Source organism: Erithacus rubecula (genome assembly GCF_903797595.1).
Source record: "Erithacus rubecula genome assembly, chromosome: 1".
Taxonomy (NCBI): domain Eukaryota; kingdom Metazoa; phylum Chordata; class Aves; order Passeriformes; family Muscicapidae; genus Erithacus; species Erithacus rubecula.
In genome coordinates, this window is record NC_136658.1 from 47846382 (window position 1) to 47867311 (window position 20930).

At 41.8% G+C, this 20930-nt stretch overlaps 1 protein-coding gene across 5 annotated transcripts in view; it reads right to left on the minus strand.

Moving 5' to 3' along the window:
- The window catches only part of MBNL2 (muscleblind like splicing regulator 2), a 102175-nt gene extending 92761 nt beyond the window's left edge, over positions 1–9414 (minus strand). For 4 of the 5 annotated variants that reach the window (XM_079306979.1, XM_079306981.1, XM_079306974.1 and 1 more), the window contains exon 1: positions 9256–9414. The gene's annotated coding sequence lies outside the window, so the exon portion shown is untranslated. Of the gene's footprint in view, positions 1–8530; positions 8728–9255 lie in introns of those variants that run through there. The other variant, XM_079306976.1, reaches the window with a different exon arrangement.
- Between the last annotated feature and the right edge of the window lie 11516 nt (positions 9415–20930).

The following is a 20930-nucleotide window of genomic DNA, read 5'->3' on the forward strand; positions in this document are numbered from 1 at the left end:
GGGCCTGGAGTATGTAAGTGCAGGGTTTTTATTTCTTTCTGTGAAGTATGGATGACAGGTAGGAGAAAGCTATGCCAAGTGAACTGTTGGCAAGCAACTAGTCTTTTGGCTAACAGGCAGCTCTGTTTTGTGAAGTCTATGAGTTTGTGTTCACTTAGGCAAGCTTTTCTTTAAACATCAGACTTAGATGCATTCAGTCATGAGTTTTGCACCAAATTTCCATTTGCACCTCAAAAGAGGTTGCTTTGTTTCAGCTTGTTTACTGATTACTGTGAAGTGTCAGGAACACTTTGTTGTATAATGCTTTTAAACATTACATGTGGATCTTTGCCTAATTACTCTGCCACAAAATACTATATACATGAACATGAACCTTCATTTTTCCCAAATGTCATGTAACTGAAACCAAGAAATAAGTAGCTGTAAACACAAAGAGAAAAAAGAATTGTTTTCACACAGAAAAAAATAAGCAAACAAGTATGAGTAATGCAGAGCAAGAAACAAGGTCCTCTAGCAGAAGCACTGTGTGGAATAAAATGGCATCCAACAACATGACCTCTGAAAACAGCATGTTTCAAGTAGCACATGTCAATATTTAATCCCACCACCAGAAAAATGAAGCAAATTGCAGAAAAAAAAAACCCTCAAAAATCAAAATGCTTACAGGACTTCATTCACCAGAGATCCAAAGATGGAACAGAGAGTTTATTTGTAGGGAAATGTCTGTAAGGGGATAGCATCCAGCTTTCTAACACAGCTACTTCACCCATTCTGTATTTTTCTCCAACTCTCCTCTTCCTCTCTCTCAAAACAAGAAGTGTTAGAAATCGACAGAACCATTTATTTGGCTATTTCCCCTCATATCACTCCTAATAAGGATAAAATATGACCACTAATACACACTAGTAGAGCCAAAATAAGATTAGAAGATATCCTGTCTGCTACCTTTGGCTTACTTAAACATAGCACTACTAAAGCAAAGGGGAATGCAGGGAAAAAGTGCAAAATGAAGATTACACAGGTCTTTTGGTGTGGGGTGTACAATCTTATGAACTTAAGATTTTAATCTAAATTTCACTGCAGATCACCTGCCCTTTTGGCAACTGCAATGCCATCTCATCCCCCAAAGCTCTCTTCAGCAAACCCATGAGGTGAGGTTTGCCTGTTTTGGGCAAGATTGTACTAACCATCAAAGAGTTCTGTCCCTTCCTTTAGGGACAGGTAAGAACAAAAGAAACCTGTTGACAAAAAAAAATTGTGCTGGTTCTCAGGTCATAAATATGTAGTTTAACAATACTAATCTAAGCATAGCACACTGAAACATTACTGTATGAACTACAAAAGCTGTATTGAGGACGTGAAAGTATACTACCAAACACCCCACAGTAGCTGGCCAGCACAGTCCAAAGTTGTCTAAAAAATTCTTCACTTGAGAAGGAAGAGAAGGAAGGGGGAGGAATACTCTTAGAAACTTCTATTGTAAGAAACCTAAGGGGGTTTCTTACCTAGACTAGCTTCTGCCTCAAAAGAAAACTATCATCAGGGCAGACTGGCTTTGCCTTGATGGGTCCTGAGAAGCTCAGAGGGCAGATACTTGCTCCTCTGGATGACCTGCTGGTGTGCTACACTACTCTCCTAGTTACAAGCTTTTCCCAATATCCAACCTGAATCACCAAAGAAACAGTTGCGCATCAATCTCTCTTGATGTCATCTGGCACTACTAAGGACATTTTGATTCACTGTTTTCATAGGTATTCTCCAATAGCTGTAACAGCTACTGGACTGTCCCTTGCCTACTTTTCATGCAAGCAAATAAGCCCAGCTCCTTCAACCTAGACCCCTACTCATGAAAGTAACCTTTCACTGGAACTAGACATGGCAATAGGACTTAATCTGAGCTAGAAGTGCTACCTTGACAAAAGCACTGATCATCCGCTCAATTAACACTGGATAAACTAGAAGAACTTATAGTTTTGTCTTCCCTTTACTACTGTTTGCATATACAAGGGACTACCACTCAGATGTTTTGCATTTGCTTCTTTTGATTCCTCTTTGTACTGCTGACTGAAGGGATATGTTGAAAGTTCTGCATCCTGTACAGAAATGTCCACAGAATTTCAGACCTTTTTATTTCAGTACTCTCAGATATTTTGCGTATTGAATACATTTCTATTTTACAAAGGAATCAAAGATCAAGCTACCTAACAATAAAAATCTAAGTTACCAGTGCTTATTTTCTATAGGAGTTCTTTATAGGTCCTTTAAAACTCCCAAATTTTATCCAGCTGTTTCCAATTATGGCCATCTCCAAAGATTTCTTCCTGAGACTAACTTCAAGAGTACTGGCAGCTCAAAAAAACCCAAAACTAACAAACAATCTAACAAAAAAAAAAAAAAATCTAACCTTTATGGATATCCATTCATTCTACTCCTTTTTTCAGTCTATTATGCAGAAATCAACAAATAACTAAGAATGCGCCGACAAAATCTTGCTGGAGTAAGCAAAGTGAAACTACAGCAGTTTCAATTACTCCTCCTGTTTAGAAAATTCATTATTGCAATCGTAAAAGCCTTCTGCACAGTTCTGCACAAGTGACATTTTCCCCCATCCCAGCTTGTTTCCAGCAGCAGACTCCACCAGGGACTCAGCAGCAGTGGGGACCAGCTCTAGCAAATTAGGAACTGCTCACAGCACGTAAGAAGAAACACTTCAGTCACATTTGAAATTTGCAAATAAGAATGGTGTAAGCTTTCCAAAAAGCAAGAAAAGTGCTGTAGTAATCCTTGTGTCAGTCCCAGGGCCATCACCACAATTCAGATGACCAAACTCCTCTGCTGCTTTGTGAGGAAGCAGTATTGAGATCCACCCACCTCTGGCCTCCAGTTATTGCCATTAGTCAAGTGGCTTCTTTACAGCTCAGGAAGTGGCCAGATTTTTCTCCTCCCTTCCTCTAACTCACATCAGCAAGGACAGGTTATTTTAAAATAAAAAATGACTGCCTGAAACCACCAACACCATTTTCTGATGGAATGTGCCTTAATCTTAACATTGCCCTGCCCTCATCCTTCCTGTCCACACTCACCACAGCTCCCACAGGAGGCATATCCAAGTCTAATCATTCTCAGGATTCAACAGCTTGTGCATCCAAGACAAATCTCATGCCTCATATGGGACCCAGCAATCCAAATGACATGGCACACTTCATCTATCATGGTACAAACTGGACTGGGTTTTCCAAGGAATTGGAGAAAAAGAACCAGAGAAATCAGACACTTCCTGGTAGCTGCAAGTAGCAGAATAAATACACTCCACCACAAACAGGGAGCAAAGTGCACAAAGCATTATGAAATTGAGTGAATGAATTGAGTAATGTAAGACCTACCTCTAACTGCCAACAGACAATGCACAATCCTGAGAGTGAAATACGTGATATACATTGCATCACCCACAGCTCTCTAGATGAGATATAAATCCTATGTCTTTTTTGCCCCACTCCTCACAATACAGCATCCAAGACAAGCAGACACCAAGAAGAACTCTTTTCACCTGTTTTGCAAATGTGAAATCTAAGGTGTTTATATTAAAACGTCTTTATTAGACTTCATTAACCTGAAAAGCCAAAGCTAAAATTTATTCACTCAAAGATGACAATAAACAAATAGCTTTAGGAAGGCTAACATTAATATCTTGCAATGGAAAGTAGCAGAATGTCCCAGAATAATGAATTGCTTGAGAATTTCAGCAGGCACTTTGACAAGGTTGAACACGATAAAATCCCCAACCTTATCACCTTGTGTTTTTTAAGAAAAGCCGGTTCCTCATAGTGCTCTTGGCACCTTCACAGATCACACCTGGACCAACCTGCAAAGCTGATCATATTTTTGACCTAACACTAGACAGAGAAGTTGAACATTATGGATATCACAACACTACTGCAGTTACAGAAAGAATATTGCTTCATTCAGGCAAGTGAAAGCATGGCCAGCATCCCAAGAACCAGAGAAAGCCTCAGCAGAGCAACAACTGAGAAACTCCAAAATCTTGCAGATCTCATCAACAGCAGCAGGGCAAGGGCCTGAGGGCTCAGGGACCCACTCATCAGCAATGATCAAAACCACAGTCAACTCCTGACTGCTTCAGTAACATACCCAAAAACCACCCTGATGTTATCAGTATCTCATCACAGGGCAGAAACTCCCAAATGGAGAGTGGCCAATAAATGCTGAAATAGCTAATGCATCAAAGCCTATGCTAAGGCTTTCCATGCTCAACGCCTATGACATCCACACAGACGTACTGCACAGCAAGGAAATGCACCCCTTTGTGAAAACCTTGTGCACACTTGGAAAGCTCTCTCAGGAAACAAAACTGCACCTCGCCCATATCCACCAACAGCCAGTTTACACAGTTTAAGCCAACCACATTTAGACATTGCCTAATGTTAAAACAGGGTGTCTTTTTCTCTGAGACCTGTGAATTCAACCATTCTCCTTTCAGACTGAAATAATTAAAAAAATACTTGGAAGTCTTCCTCTTCCTTGAAAATGAAACAGTCCCTACCATTGCTGAAGAAACTAATTGTGGATATACTGTCCTGAGCAACCATAGGTTAGTGCCAAGGCTCCCATTCCTGAAAAAGACAAGCAACAAAACCAACTACTGGCTTACAACAGTAAGCCTAATGATACAGACCAGGGACATCAAACTAAAGAAAGGACATAGGATCTTCTCACATTTCAAATTATCTCTTTCCAGAGGAGGCATGGGCTGATATAAACACAACCTCACAGATTTCCTTTTTGATACCATCAGGCATGACATATTTGTCTCTCGCCAGGTGGGATACCTCAAAAGGGTCCACAAAAATATTATGAATAGTTTGGGTCCTTCCTGGATAAACTAGGGGCTATGGAGAAAAGGCAGCAGTATAAAGCTGCAGAGACCTACAAAGCTCAATTCCCTATACAGTACTTTTTAACATCAGTGTCAAATCACCAGGTGAATTAGCCAGCAACAATCTCAAATTCTGCCAATGTGAAAACACAAAAGACCTATTTAACCTTCAGCACAAATAACTGCAGCACCATCCAAACAAGGAGAAATAGCTGAAGTTAAACCTAAACCTGGAATTCAGTGGAGAGCAGAGGAAAGCCCTGTCAAGAGTTTGCAGCCACAGACAGACCCTAGGTTTGTTGCTTTAAGATACATGATCCCAGCTGGTCATAGGTCAGAAGTATTTCTGGACTTTACACTGACATTATACTTTCATACTGAAATGCTACTCAATAACAGCATTGCTGTCTCAGCTCTATCTAGGCAAAGAGTCATCTGTGTTCCCAGTGCACTCTGGGCAGCCCAGGAAGGCTTCCAATCTAGGAAATCTGGTTACTCCGGAATGTGTTATGTCCTTCCCCAGTAACACAGTGTCATACCATCATCCTCCCAGCTTCCAGGATGCATCCTCACAGTGCTCAAACATCTGCCAGCTATCACACAGCACCCTGTGGCCCCAGCCCTGGGCAGCAGCAGGGCTTCCTTGGGCTCCCCGGGCAGAGGAACAGCCCCAGCAGTCATCACTGCCATCAGTCACCCAACATGAGCTCAACATGTTGGCATGCACCTGGCAAGGCAAGATAAACTGTTGAGCTCTTCAGCACTTCAAGATTTTTGAAGAGGTCTACTCTTTCTTCATACCTGTAGTTGATTGAGCCATATATTTTTGTCCCGAAGCTAGTTGAGTGTTTTGATACTGTGTTTCGCTAAAGCCCTAAGCCAATCGATTGTGTCAAACGCAGTTACCGCAAATAATCCAACCACAATGATCTAGACAGCAAAATGCACAGGGAAAAAAAGTATCAGCAGCAGACAAGAAAGAGATTGTTTTTGTTTTTAAAGGTTTATTCGTGAGAAATGAGTGACTTGAAACTGGAAAGCATTTTTGATTAACACTCTGCCTTGACTTTCATTTCAATGACATTTTAATGAACACTTTCTAAGTAGCTCTACTTGCAAATGAACGTGGGAGAATATTGAAGAAAGGTAATGGGAGGGGAAAAAAATAATCCATCAGTCATTTTATTTCTTAGATGCCTCTGAGAAAATAAATAATAATTCCTCAGGGGAAAACTGATCCAGCAAAGATTCGACTGCTAAAAGACACCTGGAAAGGAATAATAAGTAAGCTAGAAGAATCTGAATTATGATAGAGGGCTATGAAGAAAGATACAGTGTGATCTGGAAGCCAATTAGGTGACTTCGTAATTCTGCAAAGATGAAGGCAGTGTGCTCACATCTATCCTGACTACTTCAGCCACAGAGAGCTAACAATAAACTGTCAGAAAAAAAGAGTTATAGAAGAGCAGTAAATGTGATTGTAGGACTGGCTGGAGCCATGAGAAGTGAGATTTCCACCCTGGTAACTGACAGCATGAAAATACCTTCTTTGATAACAAGTTTAATGTGATTCATAGTTCTTTATTTCTATTTTTATTGCCAGATTCAACAAAATTCAGAAACATTCAAGTAGAACTACAGTAAGACCTGTGAAGGCCTATTAAAAGGGGAGCAGTGGAGTGAAGGCAATATAAACAAGAAAACCGTTCATTCACCTAGCATGGAATGACTTTCAGTGAGAACATGCCAAATCTAAATAAATTAGTCTATATAATTCTACTTGGCAGCATAAGGAGTAAAATAATCATGTAGTGTTACTGAGATTCCAAGAGCTACCCAGAGGATGCAAAAAATCTAACACCATCAGGCAGCAACTGGAAAACCAATTTAATACATGTTTTCTTCCTTCCTGCCATAAATCAGGACAAAAAGTTAACAGAACTTTTTCCAGTGTCTTATAACCTAAGGAAAAGCAAGACTAAGAAGGTTCCCTGAACAGCAGTCACATGCCATTGGTGGCAGGATTCATGTACTACATTTGCTATGGTAGGTATTACCACAGTGTAAGAATCCCTAGGTTAGGAGAAAAAGCATTTAGTACTGCACAGTACAATTCTAGAGACTGCAACCAGCAGAGAAACTGCAGAGCATCTGGAGTATGAGAGATGAAAATTTCACCCACCAAGTGTTAGCAGCAAGTAGACTTTATTTTTAATCTTCTTATGACAACTGTTATTCTATAAAAGCCAAATTTAAGAAAATGATGCTCAGATGAAGATTTCAGCATCACAATCCCAAACATGCCAACCCCAAAGATTAGAGATTTTGGCAGGGTTGCTGTTAACTAAACTCAGGCCATTTCTTCAGAGAGAGGGCCATAAATTGTAGAGGAGATAAATTTCAGAGGAGAAGGTATGTTATATCATCCACCCACCTATCTGCACAATGCAGATAGGTACCTCTCCTGTGGTGCCAGCAGGGATACCACAACAAAACAGCCCATCTCTTCAGCTGCAAGAAAACAGGCACTGTCCTGCAGGTTGCCTTGCACAGACAGACAGACAGACAGACAGACCCCCACACTGCACAAATCACCAAATTTCATAAGCCATAGCATATGCCTGCAACTATGGCAAGTGCCAAAGACTGCCTTGCCCCAACTGGGAGCTCCAGCCTGTGGCAGAAGTTCTCTTGCTATGATCTCCAATGAGCAACACTGGAGCTGGCACCCCATCACCCCCTTGACACTGGAGAGAGAAACCGCAGGGCTGGCTCTACCCAGGGGTTCATACATCCTCTAAATGCATGAGGTTGACACTGCACAAAAGGGCCTTGTCCACAGTGGGAAAAACTTCCAGCAGCAGTATCAACTGTACTTGATGAATGTAAATAGTATCAGTGCCAAATACAAGCTACAAATTGACATAATTGATGGTGGAGCAACTATTTTTTTAACTTTAAATATACTAAGAAACTGTAGAAAGGCGCTTTCCACTAGTCCTTGAGAGTAACTTTAGAACATTTCCCAGAAGAGCTGAAATATGTATTTGGCCCTAAAGCTTACCGACAGTACTTTTTAATTTGCACAGTGTGGTACGTGCACACACGAAGGGAAAATAGAGGACAGATGGCTAAATCTATGCATATTTACCAAGGTACGAATACCACGTTAAAATCATAAGCACTAGGCCAAGTCACATGTTTAAAATTAATTACACTTCCGCTACTACCTACAAGTCCACACTGCTTTAAAAATCTACAAGTCTGAACAAGATACGTCAGTGTGACACGATCATTTAAGTATATTAATCCCACATGGATATCCTCTGCAGCTGAATTAAAGGCACACAAGTTATTCCTTGCTACCGTTCAAATACATATTCAGCTACATTACTGCTGTCAGTTTCCCTCCCAGCAGAAATGTAACTATGCCCAAAAGAAACAGAAAACAAAACATGTGGAAACAGAAGCCTATAGGCAATGTTCTCATAGTTAAAAAAATACCTGTGCCTAGTCTGTGTATACACAGACAAATACCTGTATACGTACAAGGAATAATATGCAGGGTTTACACACAAAACCAGAAGTAAAAAAATATTTCATTTCGGACAGTTTTTCGCCCTCTGACCCACTCACCTTCACGGGTGGCAGTCCCGTGCCGTGTCCCCCCCACGAACCTGCCCAGCGCTATTCCCCGCTGGCTGCGGCGAGCCCCCGGCGCAGGGATGAGGCGGGCGGGCACGCAGCGGGGAGGGAGGATTTGGAGGAAGCCGCTGGGGCGGCCACGGCCCCACGGGGCCCTTTCCCTTTCCCTTCCAGAAGTAACACAAAGTTATGACTCCCGCTCGCCGCTCTCCCCGCTCGCACGCCGTGCCAAATGCTGAGTTAACAAAACCATAAATCACCGCTGAACCAGACGCGACGGCCCGGCAGCAGCGCCCGCCGCCTCTCGCCCCGTCCCACGCCGCGGCGGCTTCCCCGGAGGAGCGCAGGGGAGGCGGGCGGCGGGGGCGGCGGGCACGCAACCGGACGGGCGCGGGGCTCGGGCCCCTTCCGCGCCCTTGGCGGCGGCGGCGGCGGCGGCAGGGAGCGCGGGGCCAGGTGCGGCGGGACGGGCAGCGGCGGCAGCTCCCCGCGCAGCGAGGCGCCTCGGGCCAACGCGGCCGCCAGGCTCCCCCGGGGCCGGCGGCACCGCTGCCGCGGCTCCCCCCCGGGGCGCCGGGCAAGCCCGAGTCCCGCCGCCGCCGCGCACCCGCGCGGCCCGGCCCCGCGGCCAGAGGACGCGGGCTGTCCCCGCGCCGCGGCCCCGCAGCCGCCCCGCAGCGGGGGCGGGCCGGCGGCGGCGCGGGCGGCTGCCTTACCTCGGAGCGGAGCGCGGAGCGGGGGTACACCCGCTTCTCCCAGCCGGGCGGAGGCGGCTCCGCGCAGCGGCAGCTTGTCACCTCTCCCGCCGCGACCGCGACGGCGGCGGCTCCTCGCGTAGGGGCGGTGCGGCCCCTCCCTGCCGGGGCCGAGCGCCGCTCGCACCGCCCCGGGGCCGGGCCCGCCCGCCGCAGCCCGCGCCGTCCGCCCGCCGCCGGGGCCGGGCGAGGGGCCGCGGCAGCGCGGGGCCGGGGCTGCGGCGGGGCTGCGGGCCGGCCCGCGGGGTTTCGCCTCGGGGACGGCCCGAGCGTTTCCTCCGCAACACAACGGGGGCAGCGGCGGGCGGGCGCTGCTGCAGCGCGGCCAAAATCCCGGCTTTGCGTCGTGTTGTTCGGCTTCCTTTTGACCGCTGGAGCTATGGCGTGTCACCGGTTACCGTGGACGATTTTCTGGAGGAAACCAACGCGTGGCTTGCCTCCCGGAGCTTATTCTCCCCGCATTTTGACCCGTCTTCGGGTCAGTTTCTGTTCCTGTGCAGTGTCGTTCACATGCGGAGCGGGCTCTCTTCGCTCGCCCGCAGCAGCCGGCGCAGGGCCCCGGTGCCCCTCTGCCCCCGCTCCCCCACAGGCCGCTGGCCCTGGAACAAGGGTTGGCACCTTTCCCTGAAAAACATGGAATATTCCCCGTCCAGGAAGAGGGGCAGCTGCAGTGATTCCCGGCTTGCCTCCAGCCCATCACCCCGTGCTCCTGCGCCAGGTGAAGCCGAAGGTGCCCGCTCCGCTCCGGCCGTGTGTCCCCCGGCCCCCATGGTCCCAGCGAAGCCCTGCTCGGAACCCCCCTCACCTGGCACACAGCTCAGTTCAGCTCCCTGGGCCGGCTCTCCAGAAAGCCGGGCAACATCCCTGCTGAGGCCACAGCTGCCCCATCCTCCATGGATCTTAACCGCTGCGGCATCCCAGTGCAAGGGTGGTGGAGCAGGAAATAAACCAGAAAGCAGCCGCACTTCAGTTTCAACTAAATTCCTTTAGACTATCCCTGAGGTCTTTCACAAGGATCAGTAACTGAACTGCTACTGAAAAATGTGTTACATTTTCAGAAGGAAAGTGACTCTTTCAACTTAGCCGCATCCTTTCGGTGTTAGGAGGCTGAAAAATAAAGAGAAAAAGAATTTTATTTTTTTTAAAGTAAGGAGCAGAGTGACAAATTAATATTTTAAGGCTTATTGGAAACCAGTTCTAACTAGTCTGTTCAAGGCAACCTGATGGTTAAATGTGTTTGAATATATCCAATGAAAAAAATTATGGTAAAATTGTTCTGCTTTGAAAGGGAAATAGAATTAATGGAGTAAACACACCACCAAGCTCGAGCCTAGCTGAGGATGCCACTAGGTACAGTAAGCACCCTCCCCCAGTTTGTAGGACGAGACAATGGCTTTGAAAAGGGTGGAAAGCAAAATTTAAAAATCTGCTGCTGCTACAGCATAATCCAATGCTGATTATAGTAGCCTCTAAGTGACCAGAAGCAGCAAACAAGAACATCTCCATCTATTCCTTCCCTCCTTTTTTATTATTTTGATCATGGTGAATGGCAGATTTGTGAAAGAAAATAAACAAGATTGCAACTGTTTTTTTCCCTTGGCACATTGTTTTTAATCTTCATTAAATGAGAGAAAGCAGAAGCAAAGAAGTTGTTAAATATGCAAAAACCTCAACAGGATGTTCCTTCAGTAAGAGTTTAGTACACAGTTGATACCATAAAATGCAGGATCTCCTGAGGCCTTCTATTAAGCATCCAGTCCCAGAAGCAGGATTAAATATATTTCAGGCCAAATCCAACACAGGTTTTTGCACTGCTTTTAAAAACCACACATAGGGTGCCTGTTCTCTTCAGGCAACTTGATGTGCCCATCAACTGGCTTTGAGCAAGCTCCTCCTTCTCCAAATTAATCTTGTCTTCCTCTTTTGACTGTGGAGGATGACTGATATTATCATATTTATGACAATCTTACATATACATCTAAAGATATAACGAGTTATATTTTCCCTTCAGACTTTACTTTTTGATTCAAATTTCCACATTTTCTCAAACTCGTATTGTTCTTGTTGCTCTCCTCCAGTCATTTGAACGTAACATCCACAATAGGACACTATAGACCAGCCAAGCCTCAGCAGTAATGAAGAAAGTAGAATAATTAATGGTGACTTATATATAGAAATTTTGCCAATAAATCTCTCAATGTGATTTTTTTTTTTTTTTTTTTTTTTGGTTGCAGTGGCAATTTCATGCTGACTCATTGAGTAATAGGTCAGTGCCAAGAGCACCCTTTCTTCACTAACTATTCCCTGTATGAATTACATGGCTCCCTAAGTGCCTAGTCAGCACTTGCCCCCATCTAGTTCATTTTGCATACCAAATTGAGAGTATTTTTTAGTAGCAATAGTTTATAAATGTACATTCAGAAGTGGCTTATTGATCTTGCAGCTTGGATCATTAATTTTGCATTTTTCTTTAAAAAATTATTTCTCAATCAGTTTAATGAGGCTTAGTCAATATTATCCTACTTGGAAAGGTGCAGCCTAGAAAACTGATGAGAAGGAAAGATTAAGTTAAATACCATTAACTCTTTAATATTTGCAGGCATTTTTTTGTCTTATTTGTATTATTAATTTTTACAACAAATGTACCACAAGGACTAAAGGGTGTTTTACCATTTAAAGAAGATATTTGAATAGAAGTATTCATATTTTATAAAATGATATTCAGAAATTATGCTGAATTTTGCTGAAACTTGGCAGCTTATCTGTCAAATCTTTTAACAGAAGATGAGATCCGCGTTTCTAATCTCCATTCTCGCCTTCCCTGCTGCACCAGCTGTACCTCGGGGGCTTGCCCTGAAGCTGCCCACTAGCCATAGAATCCAGGAGAGCCCTACGAGCTAGCCCAGGGAAGGGCCAGCACACCTTTTTCCATTTTCCACCAGCAGCCATCCCCCGCCCAGTGGTGCCCTCATGTGTCTCCACACGTGAATTTCAAACACGGGGATTCCAGGAATTTGTTCGATTTTTGTGTCATTGGAAACCTGCAAACACAATCTCTATGCTGGGCAGTGCTTTTCTCCCTAGCCTAAAATCAGCTTGGGAATTTCCTACAAGGGAAGGATGTGTGGAGTGAAATAACTTGAGCCCTTACTGGCATAATCTGTGTTTTTATTTGCTTTTATATAAAAGTGGCTACCAAGAAAGTCCAACAATCTGTCAGACCATTGCAAACTCCTAAATTCAGATATGAATTATCTTTGCCCCTTTATTTTCAAGGCTATCAGTAAAAAGAAACTTTACAAATTACCCTTTTTTGTATCTATGTATTCATGTAGGGCAGGAAGGGAAAGTTGGCATGATTTCACTGACATTATGCCTGTCTCCACAAGTTAGGATTAATTTGCTGTTTCAAAGGCCATCAAGTCAGTTCAAGCCTATGTCTTTTTTTAAAGAATAGAAAAATTCAGCTGACTATCAAGTTTTCTTGTGTCTGGACACCCATATACATATATATACAGAGGCCATTAGGCTTCATAGCTAGGGCCATAACTCATTCTTTTCCCTATTTGTTTTTTAGTTGTAAAAAGAAAACATGAACTCATGCAAGTTAATTGCACAAATATTTTATTATTAGATGCTGGAGCAAAAGATTTCCATAAACAATTCACCCAAAGTTTGTGCAATGCCATCATCCAAGGAAACAAAGTCTGCAAGCTGCTGCTTCTGCACAAGTTTTTCAATGTCTTTTTTTCATGGATGCAACATTAAATTTGTTCATATGACAACTGCAGCATCTGCCCCATCTGTTCAAGATGCTCTTGGGAAATAACACTTCAAATACATTCACAATACATTTATTAGGAAGTTTTGCAGTCTTTCATTACTTCAGTACTCAAGGCCATATTGATTCAATAGATTACAGATATACCATGTGCCATGTGCTATTAAATTTTCTCAAGGCACAGCCACAGAGAGCCAGCGCAATGACACTGGTCTCATCTCAGCAACCATAGCAGAAGCTGTCTCATCCCACAGCAGGCTGAGCTTTGCATGCTAAGCTCAAAGAAATGGAGAAGTTTAAGTTGACCAAAGGCCTGGTAGGGGCTGGCTTCTTCTTTAATCTGCAGTGGTGCCATATTGCCAGATGATCCTAGGAGAAAACAGTTGCCCTATGCTTCAAAGGAAGACAGAATACCCCTGACTTGGAAGCAAATTATTTCCCATTTATAGGTTCACTGAATTCTTTCATACTTCATTCATTGTGTGAAAAAGCTGTAGAAGACAAGCATCTGAGAAGAAAGATTCTCCATATTATTGCAGAAAATGAGTGCTTCCCACCAATATTCCAGCTCATTTCTAGTGTGTCAGAGTAACCCTCTAACCACAAAGTACAATGGGGCTATTGTGCACCAGAAAGAAATCTTTCCATACTGTGACAGCCAACCAGCTGAAGCCCAGACATACAAGATTTTAATACATTCATTGTCTTAATGAAGAGCTGTAAATGTAATGAACATGCTCAGGGCAATACAGTGCTCATGTCCTCCAGCAGGACTGCAGAGGGACATCTCCATACTACCTATTTGTGACTCTCCACTGACCCTGACTCTTCTCACTTGACCCTGTGCTCGTGTGACACTTGGTGGTGCATGCAAATGGCTAAACTTTCTTCTGTTCCCCTTAAGGCTGGCCACATTTGTTCTGCCTAGTGTGCACAGTTATTCCCTGACCTTAGAACATGGTGGTGTGAGTTTGCATGCTCAGTATTGTCTGAAAGTGTGTCATGCAGTGATACCATGTGGTTGGTAATCATTAAACAGTATGGACCAAAGTAAACTGCCAGTGCTTAGCCTGTACTCCTGCCCTGTGCAGTTTGCTTCTATGCATGTAATATCATGGAGTTTCCTGATCCCAAGTTGCCTATTCTTTACATACAGTTAATGTTGCCAGATCCCATGTATAATTCATTGTATTTGGCCTTTTTAGTTTGACTTTTTTTTTTGTTGTTGGATTGTGGCTCTCAATGAGATGATTCAGACTCACTGCCAAAAGCAGTACATGCTCTGCAATATTTACTGACATCTGCAAACTTTACCATAGTTTTTTATGTTGTCTATATCACTGATAAAATATTAAGCAAAAAATAAGTTTTGGCGGGGGGGGGGGAATCATTACAATAATTTATTTTGTTTATGCCTTTTCATTAGCAAAAACATCTGGAGATCAAACAGCGAGTCAGTTTTTAATCTGTGTAATGTTAATTTCATGTAATGGAAGTTCTTTTAAATCAAAGTGTTATTGCTGTATTGACTGGGAAGCTTTGAAGGAATCAATGGCAGTCATGTGAACACACTTGTCTGTAGCACTTGGAATCACAGTTTTCAAAACAAAGGAGGAAACACAGACACAAACTCTCCAGGAAAAGAACTATAATAACTACTTTCTTGTATGCTGTGTTGACAGATCTTAATTGTATTTTGACCTCTAATTTTTGCTAGTAAGATCCAAATTTAGCAATCCCTTTGCTATGGTTAAGAATAGCACTATTAGTTATTCAACAAGTCCTTTCAAGCTTTTCAAAACTGATGCAACTTCAGCAATAATCTTCTGGATTTACCCACAACCTAGGAAAATGCCTTATTAGCAGCTGAAGACAGGTTCTTGTCTAGCTCTGTTAGGGCTGAAGTTTGATTTCAGCAGAACCTGGCTAGCTTTCTTGTGGGTGATTTTTTCTCCCTCTCTCTCACATGGATACATAATCCCTTTGTTCCAAATACCAGAAATATGTTTACCAACCACATTTCACGTGTGCTTGAGGTAAGATTCTTCCTTGCTTTTGCTCCTAATATTTATATAAAGTATCTCTTTACTGCATTTAATCCTGTTGCCTGCTACTACTCCAGCAACTAACACTTTCTTTTCTTGCTACTTTTAATCCCTGTCATTAATTACTTTGTTTCCCCACCTGAGTCTTTACAAATTGATTTTCTATTTTCTCATTTCCTCATTTAATTTTTTAACCAGGGTGGCTTTCTGCCCAGTGAAAGCTTTACACGCTAATGAAATCCTGTCGATCTGCATATCCAAGTGGCTATCTTTGAATGACTGGCAGTTTCTCTTAACGCTTTCTGCTTCAAAGCCGTGTTCTCTGTCCTTTATGCTGACAATTAGTCTAAGCTTTGGGTAATTAGCTCTTTTAGAGTTTCACAGATGAATATTGGTGCTACCATTGCCTGTTTAGGCAAATGGAGAGTAATCAGATTCTAATGAGAAATACATAAACAACACGGTAATTTTTAGAGTGACAATTAACTGTTCTTTGTCAAGAGAAGGTTTTATAATGACTCATTCCCTTTGGGAGGAGGCATACCGCATTAAGATTTAAAAAGAAAGTAATCCTTCTCTTGAAGTTCATCACTTTTTAAATTTTTTTTATTTTTATTTTTTTTTCCCCCATGCAAACTATCCAGCAAACATTCCTTGGTTAGAATTAACCAATTGGATTTATTTTCTGTCTCGATGCTTTATTTGTAGATCATAAGCTTTAGCATAAAACATATTGCCATTTGCTAAGATCCTAATGTTTTGATAACTCATATATAAGAGAACATATTTAAGGTATAACTTTTTAAGGCCAATAGAGACAACAGCAACAATCCAACCAGGTGTGCATTAAAATAGGACTTACACCCAGGCCACGTTCACCTAAAATCAGAGCATCAAGAGATCAGACAGTGCCATGGCCATGACATTGCATAAAACAGGGCAGAAGCAAGTGCTACAGGTTGTCTGCTAAAGAATTTGTATTTTTGAAATAACATTATTTTATTTTTATACAAAATTTCATTGTGTATCCTTTTCACCATATGCCTTTTTAAAATACCATTTTTGTACCTAAATATAACCAAACCATTTAACTCTTTAAAATGACAGCTCGCATATTTTTAAATATTGTTAGTCCTTAGAGAAGAAGAAGTTAGAGAAGTTTTCTTAGACCCATTAGAAAGGTTGCTAAAGTTCATACTTTACAGTTTCACCTACATCTATTTAATAATTTACAGAGTGGGAATTGCAACACTGAATTCTGTTTCAACAAAGCACTTAACTTTAATGATTTGTTTAAGTTTATCGCTGTTTCTCAGACCACTTAAGTGTGTCTTGAAGTTCCAGTGGAGCCTTGGTATGTTTAAATGGTTTGCTGAATAGAGATGAATTTAAGAACACACATTTATTTTCTGGGGTTTTTTGTAGGTTTTGGGGTTTTTTTTCCCTGGAAGAGAGATTTATTCTGCAATTCGGTATACATTTTCAGCATTTCTCTTATTAAATGTCTAAGAATGATAGCTATTTAAGAACTTTGATTTTAAAATTATCCAGGAAAAAAGCAAATATTTTTATAGTTTATCATTTGAACTAGAGAATGAATCCAGATATCCAGTGCCTTTTTTAGCAACTTTTTAAAGTATGAATAAAGTGTATCTTATAGGGATCTGCTCAATGAATACGTAACAGATCCCTAGAGCTACTGGCACAACTTCACAGGAGTTATGTCAGAATTTTATACCTATACAGTATTTCTGCAAATGAATAAAGTTTAAATAATTAATTTATTTCTACATGCAATGCATGTAGACAAGTGAAGGTGCCCTCCTATCTATGTGAGCTTTAGTTACGGTGTGAATAAACAGGTGAGAGTTTCTGGAAGTAAGAAGGCACAAAACCAACATAATCATAAAATTGTAGAATCTTTTAGGTTTCAAAGAGACCTCTAAGTTCCTTAAGTCCACCTGTTAACCCAACACTTCTGAGTCCACCAATAAACCATGTACCTATCTACAGTATTTTAAATACCATCAGGGATGGTGACTCAACCATTCCCATGGGCAGCCAGTTCCAATGCTCGACAACCCTTTGCATGAAGAAGTTTTTCTTAATTTCCAGTCTAAACCTCCCCTGGCATGCCTTGAAGCCATTTCATCCTGTCCTGTTGCTGGTTGCCTGGGAGAGCAATCCTGACCTGGCTACCCCTCCTTTCAGGTGGTTGTAGAGGGATCAGCTCTCCCCTGAGCCTCCTTTTCTCCAGGCTACACAACCCCAGCCCCCTCAGCTGCTCCTCACAGGACTTGTGCTCCAGCATATGTTGCTCAGGATGATCTGCTCCATGACCTTCCCCAATATCAGGGTCATACTGACAGGTCTGTCATTCCCTGGCTCCTCCTTCCAACCCTTCTACAGCTGGGTGTCACTCTGGTAGCCTGCAATCAGCTGGAACCTCTCCAGTTAGCCAGGACTGACGGTGCAGGATGGGAAGTGGCTCAGTGAACACTTCTGCCAGTATCAATTCCCTGGGACACATCCCATTGTGGCCTATAGGCTCGTGTCTCTCTAAGTGGCACAGCATGTCACTGGCCATTTTCCCTTGGATTATGGGGGTTCACTCTGCTCCTCATCTTCCAGCTTAGAGGGCTGGGTGCCCAGAGAACAACTGGTCCTACTTCTAAAGACTGAGGCAAAAAAAAGCATTGAGTAACTCAGGCTTTTCTTCATCCTTAGTCACTATGTTTCCTTTCACATCTAATAAAGAATGGAGATTCTCCTTAGCCCTCCTTTTGTTGCTAATGCATTTACAGAAACATTTTTTATTATCTTTTGTGGCAGTAACCAGATTAAGTTCTAGTTGGACTCTAGGTCTTCTAATTTTCTGCCCTGCATAACCCCGTGATCTGACTTAATGAAGTAAGTAATGTAAATTCTGACATGAAAAATGACTGTTGAAAACAAGAGGCAGCTAACCCATTTAAATGTTTTAATCCATTAAAAATAGAAATAAAAATAAAAAATAAAATAAAGCAGAAGTTTCCCAACTGTAATGTAGCACACTCACAGCCAGGTGATTCTGAGTGCCCCAGTTCCAATTACCATCTGAACTGAGTATTAGACATCTATCTGCAATCAAAGAGAAAAGGCTCATAGCAACCAGTTAGGAGCTGCAGATGAGACAATCATATTGGTGACCCTGGCAGAACATGCAACTGGAAGTAAGTGACTATTTGAGCAATACCAGAAGAGTTTTTATTTCCAAATCAATAGAGCAATACAAAGTGAAGCAGCAGATGGGAAAGTGATACATGCTTTCACATCTACATAATTCTCCACTAATGTACGATTCATATAAATGCTTTCATGTGGATGAATTCAACACTGCACTGTGAAGAAGCAGCACATCTGTGGGTTAACTTGTAGAATATCTGTCAGTAAACAGGGAAATCTTGTACTTGATTTCACATCTTGTACAGATGTTACATATGGAATAAAATTCTGATTTGGCTGCATCCTATTTCTAGTTGTGATTTGGCTGGTCTGGACCAAATTTACAGCATGTAGGGTAAAAACAGTGCCTTAAGTATGTTGAATGTATGCCTTGACACAATTGTCCTTGTGTACTTTGTTTTACAAATCTGAAGAGCATTTTATCTTTGGCTCTTCTCTCATATGTTTTGTTGAGTGTTCTCTTTTTTATTTTTTAACCAACATTAACAGTGGAAGTCCTCTGCTTACCTAGGTTGGAATCTTGTTTATGCTCAAAATTTAAAGAGAGCCTTATTGGAAAAACAAAACAAAGCAAACAAACCAACCAAGCTGCTAAAGCCTCCCCCTTCTTCCTGCCCCCCAAAAAACCCCAACAAAACCAACTTTAAAAAATGCAGCTGTGAAACTTGTTTTACCTGGAAGTATTATGGAAACATGGTGCTTCACCATGGCAAGTTCAATTGTGATTTGTGATACTAAGCTATATTATCTTAGATACATATAAATATACAGCATAAATTTGTTTGACTTAATCTTATGGAAAAATCACCCATCTTTAAAGGAGTGTTTATTTTGTAGAGCAACATATCTTTAGAGAGAAATTGTATAAGAAAATTTCTGTAAGTTCTCATTGGATTTAAAACTGGATTACAAACCCAGCTGCAGCTAAAAATTACAATCATGTGATTTCCTAGGTAATAGCTAAGGTCATCAGAATTTAGCCCTTCTTATTGTGTTGTTTTAGCTACCATTAGTAAATGTCCCATTGCTGTGGCACTTGAGTTGTCTGCAAACCAAATTCAATCCACTGGAATGATAATACAAAGTTAGAGTGGCACCACAAGAAAAATGAGTCAGGCAAAATGGATACAAAATCACTGGATAATAAAAGAACGCACTGTGTATAAATTGAGGGAGTTGTTACAGAACTGTTTCTGTTACTGATCTTTCTAATAAATTTAGAAACTTGAGAATTATATGGAATTAGTAACTTGGGGGACATCTGAGTTTTGGGCTTCATTTTCTCATTGCCAAAAACAAGAGCTGTGGGACTGATACTTTTTTCCTCCCAAGGAAAACTACCACAGTATTTTAAAATATTCAATGCCATCTTTTTGCTGCATGATCAATACTTTACAGCACTTTACGTCTTCAAAATGCAAAGCAAGTGTTATAATTCAATATAAAGGTAGACTGAAGCTTAGTAGGCTGAGGATTATATTCATTTAAGAGAATGCTATCAAGTCAGAAATTAAAGTAAATCCTCTTGTTTGTGTTATTGATTAGAACTATGTGTGCTCTCTTCTAAGGCTTCTATGCACATCTACATGGGTCTTGTCTATTATAATAAGGACTAACACTAATCCTATATCAAAATCTGATTTCTTCAACACTTTCCCTGCCTGCACCATCATAGAGTTTCTACACACTTCCTACCAATACCACAATACAAACAAAACTTGGGCTTTAATAATTTGCACGTAGGTTTCTTCTTTGCATTGAATAAATATGAAGATTGTCTGTCACACCATCCTTTTTCTTCCCTGTCTTTTGATATGGATGCATATGTCTACATGAAAGGGTTTTCCTGCTTGCTCCCATTGAGCCTGAGATAAATACAGCAAATACTAGTGGTAAATATTGCTGGTTTACTATCTCAGGTATGGGTTTTCTGAGATGGTGCCTCACATGTCAGGAAGAAAAGGCAACAATGGCAATTTCCCCTGAGGACAAGACATAAAAACTGCCTGGATCATGGCCAAGCAGCCTTGGCACACACCACAGGTACATATTCTCCATGCATCAGGCTGCCTGGGCTCAAGAGAAGTCTAAGCAAAAGGAAGACTTTATTCTAGGCCCTGCAAAGCAGCTAACAAGCAATATACTAAGCCAGAGCCAGAAAGCACAGATACAGTGATGGATTTGAGAAAACAGGTATTCTCCAGAGGAAAGATGAATGTGAGTGACAGAGGCTCTGGAAAGAAAACAGTTTTGTCCAGATCTCCATACATGCTGGGCTGTCTTAAGGATATGTACTGGATTTGTCCCTTTCCTGTATCTAAAGAGGGCCACCCCTGAAGATAGGTGAGACAGAAAATGTGTATAGGTTATTTGCTGCAATATAAATAATATAAATATTAAATATAATATAAAAATATAAATAAATATAAATATAAATAATTTCTAAGCATCACTTTAGTCAATTTGCTAATAATTTTGAGCTTGCTTTCAGAAGGCATTTTTGTCATTCCTATCATGATTACCGTGACAATGAGAAGTTGACCCAGGAGATACAGAACCATCTGATTGCAGCCAAAGAGAGTCAG